Source organism: Onychostoma macrolepis, chromosome 17, assembly GCF_012432095.1.
Source record: "Onychostoma macrolepis isolate SWU-2019 chromosome 17, ASM1243209v1, whole genome shotgun sequence".
Lineage (NCBI taxonomy): Eukaryota > Metazoa > Chordata > Actinopteri > Cypriniformes > Cyprinidae > Onychostoma > Onychostoma macrolepis.
In genome coordinates, this window is record NC_081171.1 from 4,767,625 (window position 1) to 4,773,624 (window position 6,000).

At 33.2% G+C, this 6,000-nt stretch overlaps 1 protein-coding gene across 1 annotated transcript in view; it reads right to left on the bottom strand.

Moving 5' to 3' along the window:
• Nucleotides 1-2,565, bottom strand: part of ctbp2a (C-terminal binding protein 2a) — a 54,633-nt gene extending 52,068 nt beyond the window's left edge. The window contains exon 1 of the mRNA XM_058748871.1: nt 2,422-2,565. The gene's annotated coding sequence lies outside the window, so the exon portion shown is untranslated. The remainder of the gene's footprint in view (nt 1-2,421) is intronic.
• Nucleotides 2,566-6,000: the final 3,435 nt, after the last annotated feature.

Sequence of the window (6,000 nt, forward strand, 5' to 3'; positions counted from 1 at the left end):
AGTTCAATTTAATTTGAATAATTAGGTAGTTTACTATAAATGAATTAAACAATTATTAAATAGCCTAATATCTGAAACTAGATGAGAATATTAATGTATATATTTTATTCTGAGATTATCGTGATAATTCTTTCATTTGAATTTAATAAATTTTTTCAGCTCATAACTGAGAAAAAGAAATTAAGTGAAAAGAGCTGATCAGTGAACTAGAAATAGTCCTGAATCTGAAATATTTCAGAATTTTGTGTTTCCTCTTTAAAAATGAAAATATTCATCATTCATAATTGACAGTGGTAGCAGTGAGAGGTATGTCAGTGCTTTTCTTCACGTCATTCAGTTGGAGGTAGATTAATATTTTAAAATTTCATTGTCACTTCAGGTCAGACCATATAACAGATCTTTACAAGACAGCCACAGTGACATCAGGTTGAGCAGACAATAAATACAAACACTTTCACTAATTAACAATAAATATTGACAGTAAATCATATATATATGTGTGTGTGGTACAGCAGATACTGTAGTGCAAATGCAGATAATGTAATTCAAAAATATGTAAGGACATGCCAAAAAAAATGCAGCATAAAAATAACAATATAAAATACAGTGATATTGAACAAAAACACGCAAGCAAAGCTGGATAATAAAATGCGCATGTGTTATTGATGCACATGTTTTATCCACAGACTTACTCTCTTCTCTACAAGACATTGTCTTTTTTGACTCAACTGCAAGTGCACCTCATAATAAGTATGAAAATATTAAATTTTCAAAGAAACATTTTTTGTAGGACACACACACACATTCATCCTCAGAAATCCCTCACTTCCTCTCCTCTCTCTTTTTCTCCTCTTATATATATTTCCCCAAATTCAGCACTTTTACATTCTGCTTCTCTGGGCACAAAATGCTTATTTCAGATTCATTTTACTCTTAAGGTTAGTCTTTGACTCTTTGCTTTACAGTACCATATATATACTGATTTGCTTGTCAAAACCTATGACACTTTCACGGAAACTCAGCTTCAAAACATATTATTATATGTAATGCTTATGTCCCCTGGGAAGGAATTAGTTGATTTTATGGTTTCACTCATCAGTCATATAGGCCTATCAAGTTTGCAGTTAACATGATTAACATAAAATTAACAAATACTTTGCTTACTGGCATATTAGCTATATAGCCTACATGAGCTCAGGTGGATGAAAGGTGTTCATTAAATGTATAATATGCTTAATTTACGAAAACTGTAGAAAAACACTATTCATAGGCCTACTTATATATAAAAAAAATAGTATTATATTTAAACCGATATGAAATGACATTAACCACGTTTAATTCATTTAAAACAACATCTGAGGCCTAAAATATGCCCAAATACAACAGATCATCCCACTTGAAATATCATTGTCGTTCTAAACTCACATATGGCCACATACACACTACAAGTTTCAGGAGTGAGTCCCGTTAATTATCGTTCCATGTGTGTACGGAACAGCAGTCACTCCCGCATTTGTAACCATAACAACATTCTGTCGTCTTGCGGGAGTGAATAAAAGTTTAGCCGTTTGTTATGCGCCATTTTTTGACTAAAGACTCTTTTTGTCCGTCGATTTTAACTAAACTACCGCTGATAGACGTGCTGTGTTTTGTTTATGCTCGGGAGGCAGCTTTAGAGAGCACTGTCTTGCAGTGTTGCCATGTCCTCATATTTACAAGTGCTTTTAGGCATGTTGTTTGGTCTTATCTCATAAAGATAGGCACTTTATAAAGTTAATAAAGTGGTCTGTTGTGGATATGAGATATATGATATTTTTCTTTATAAAACAAAGCATTTGGGTGTTTTCGTGCTTGTCCTTGTTTTGTTTTTGTTTTCTATGGAGATCTGGCAACACTGACACTTTACCGCAGGGCTCATGAGCGCAGCTAGCCCCGTGCTAAGTTAAGACTTTCACTGTTATTTTCTTGCATCTCACATACAGACGAAGACACATTTCTGATACACGTTTAAATACGTCATTAACAACTAGTTGTTCAGTTCAGTTCTGTACACACTGCGTAGAATTTCTGTAAATGCAGTTGTCACTACCTGTATTTTTCGGGAGTTAATGCGGTTGTAACTCCCGTATTTTTTAGTGAATTATGTGTGTACAGAACGCGATTAAGGAGTAAAAGGTGAAGTGACAACCGAATTTAGCTGCAGTGTGTACGTGGCCTTTTTTAACCCCGGGCGGGCATTGTGGTGAACTTGTGCAGTGTGAAACTATGGAGTATTTGAATGTTATGTCTACATGCTTAGCAACAGTCATATTTACGCATAACGTTACCTCATATTTATGGAAAAACCGCGCGTTGTATGAACTGCCGTTTGAAGGGAAAATGGTGACGGAAAATGCGCCAATTGAAGAGTTTTAATTTTACCTTAAGTCCACCGAAAAGTCCAATCAGGAAAAAATTATAGTACAGCTGGCAATAAATAAAATGATGAAGCACAATACTAGAATATTTATGTAAACAGGTCGCGTGCTGCCTTAGTCCAATCAATGACGCTTATGCTGTAAATATGCAAATGAGCACGTTACAGAGGTTTTTTTAAGGAATGTACAGTGTGAAGGCGTAGAATTTGTCCCTACCAATATGTAGCGACTACTAAATTGTCCCTAGCTGTAATTTGTGATCAAACAATTAAATATACGTAGGCCTATAGGGTTCGCCAATCATTTAATTCGGATTAGGCCTATAGCAAAATTGAAATGAAAATTTTATTATATATATTTTTAGTAAGAGACTACTAGTGACTACTATCAGCATATGTTAACCCTGGGTAAGTTGTGAGCGGTGTGTAAAGTGAAACAAGATAACCCAGAATTCTGTTTAGCCGAGGTTTAGAATGACCCAGGCTTAAAATTTTCAAGTGTAAAAAGCCCTAAAAAGAATGTTCTCAAATGTGCTCAAAGAACGTTCTGGGCAAGGTTCTCTCAAAGGTATGAACAAACATTCTTATGGTAATGTTAATAGAACGTTCCTTCGAAGTTATTTGGTCTTTACTAATGTTCTGAAAACATTAGCACAAAAAAAAACAATTATATACAACATTCATGGAATGTATTATTTCTGAAACATTTTACACTGTAAAAAAACAAAAGTTGAGCCAACTTAAAATTTTAAGGCAACCAGCTTCAGCAGATTTTTGAGTTTTCTCAACTTGTCGTTTTAAGTTTATACAACAAAAATTTGAGAATCTCCCACAAAAATAAGTTGAGCAAACTCAAAAATCTGCTGAAGCTGGTAAAAATAATTTTTTTAAGGTCGCTCAACTTTTTTTTTTTTCTTTTTTTTTTTTTTACAGTTTAGTTGGATGTTCATCTAAATGTTTCTGTTTGTTTCCGATCATAATGTTTGGAAAATTATAAAATGAAATGCTTCAGTTTTGAAACCTCTTTTGTTAGCTAGGTTCTCATTAAAACATTCAAAAATGCTTCATTTCTTTTTACTTTATTGGCTTAACTCAGTGTTTACATTTTAAAAGAACATGTTTCAGTTGAGTTGCTTGATCAAATGGTTGTAAAATGAAGCACTTGAGTGAACTGGTGCAGCCCTGAATACTGACTTCTAACACCAAACACTGAGTTTTTCTGTGTTGTAACATCCACTCAGACTGATCTATTCACAGTGATGCACTATACGACTGTACGGATGTGAGCAATCTTTAACAATGACTTATTCTAATGCAGCAGCCCTCTCCACCTCATTTGAATGAATATTTCATCACAATGAAGGTTTATTCTGCTGTGTGCCGGGTCTCCTGCAGCCATTTCTCAAGGTTAGACAGAGTTATCACAGGGCCAAGCTGAAAAACAAGGATGTGCAGCTGAGAGGCAACAGTGAGCAATATCTCACAATAACAGCGTCAAGGAAAAGATGCTGTTGACTAGGAGAAAACATAACCAAATTATGCCCTATGAATTATAATCAAAGGTAGGATTTAGACAGCAGATCACAGGCGTATCGAAACGTAACTGCAGACAGAATTAATTTCTGCATTACAAAGAAACATTTGTTTACACTTGTCTGGAAAAAAAAAGGCTAATTAGAGTGTTAAGATGCACTAATTATTTCATCTGCGGAGAACGGTATGGGCTAAATTATTTGTCTTGACCTCTCATGTAAAACATGCCAGACTGTTTCATTAATTCATTATCTGGCAATATTAATTATAATGAGGCCAGTGAAATGAAGTGACTAGGATGGAATGCCCTTAAGTTAAGGCTCTTAATTCAGAAATGATTTATGCTGATTAATCTACTCTATTAACACATAATGCATTCTAATGTTCTAATGTACCTTGACATCTGACTATCCTTTCATAAATCCTTGTCGTTAAAACATTAGTTGCCATAGAAACCTAACAGGTTTGTTTAAATGGAAATGTAACAATCTATTGAAAACTTTCCTGTTTTGAAAAAAAAAATGCACTTAGTTTATTTTTAACAGAACTCAAATGCTTGTTGGTGTGCCGGAGCCCTTTAAAGTGCAGCACAATAAAAGATGAATCTCAATGAGATGCAGTTCTTTGATCTCAACCGGGTTATTCTGCATTCAGCAAATCCATCAGCTTGTGTCCAGCAATTTATTTTTCAATATGTCTTTCAGCAGTGAGAATTGCAATGAACTGTCAGCACAGAGACAAATAACATTAAGATCAATGTTTAGCATTTGAAAAAAACAAAGACTATCAGTTGAACCAGCACCAGAGTAAGTCAGACAATATTAAGAGAACAGACAATGTTAAGAGAATTCTCTGTGCCATCACCATGGCAACATGCTTATCATTCATGAATAGGTTATGAAAGAAATGCAATGTGCAAAACTTCATTACCATCAAAGAAATAAATACTTAATTACTAGATGTCATTTTCTTGGATTGCATTTCAAAATGTGGGCTAAGCAATGACGGCAATCCCTCCCAGTATCTCTCCCTGGGTTCATCTGGACGTGTGGCTAAAGGAAATCTGAAAAGCACAGAGGATTCTCCTCGCTGCTCTTTTCCAGGTGCGCACAGACTGCGATACAGCTGCCGTTTCAAATGCAACACCTGCTAGAATAAGATGGCAATCTTACGCTCTCTCTTTGAAGCTGAGATAATGTAACGCTGTTGACTGTTTAATCTCTTTCAAAGGCAGGATTCTGAGCTTTAGCCCAAACGTCACACTGCCCTGCTGAGTTTTTTTTTACCCTTACATCCCCACAAATCCCCATTTCTCGCTTTGAACCACATCAGGTGAGTAAAATGCCACATTAAATGGCAATTTAATTTTATGATTCTCGCTGATTCTCACTATTCTCACTGATGCAACATTATATTTTTTTGTTAATTAGACTATATTTAGATTTTTTTTTTTAGTTTTCACCTTAATTTGAAAGTTTTATTAGATTCATTGTGTACAAACAATATAGTTTTTATAAATTTTTAATTTGTGGTTTTAGTTTATTTAGCTTTAGTTATTTTAGCATTTCAAGTTCAACTAAATAAAAATGAGAAATGTTGTCTTTAGCTAAAATTAAACAAGTTTAAGTTTATATATTTTATTTCAAGTAACATTTTTATGGCTTTAGTTAATGATAATAACCCTGATTCAATAAAGTAAAATGATTTTTAAAAATTCAATGATTTCTCTAAAAGCAAAAGAAACCCTAGTAACAGTAACATAATTTACTTAACATAAACATTAACATAACACTTATTTTAATTTTATTAACATAAAATAACATTTTTATTTTATTTTAATAATTACTAACATAAGAGTTTAAAGAAAAAAAATACATACACACACACACATATATATATCCTGTAGATAGATAGATAGATATATAGATAGATGATAGATTTATTTATTTATTAAAATAAGTTAAATAATATAATATTAATAATAATATATAAATATAATATGAAATATTATGCTGGTATGCCAAAGATTCAACTAAATATGAAAAAAGTCA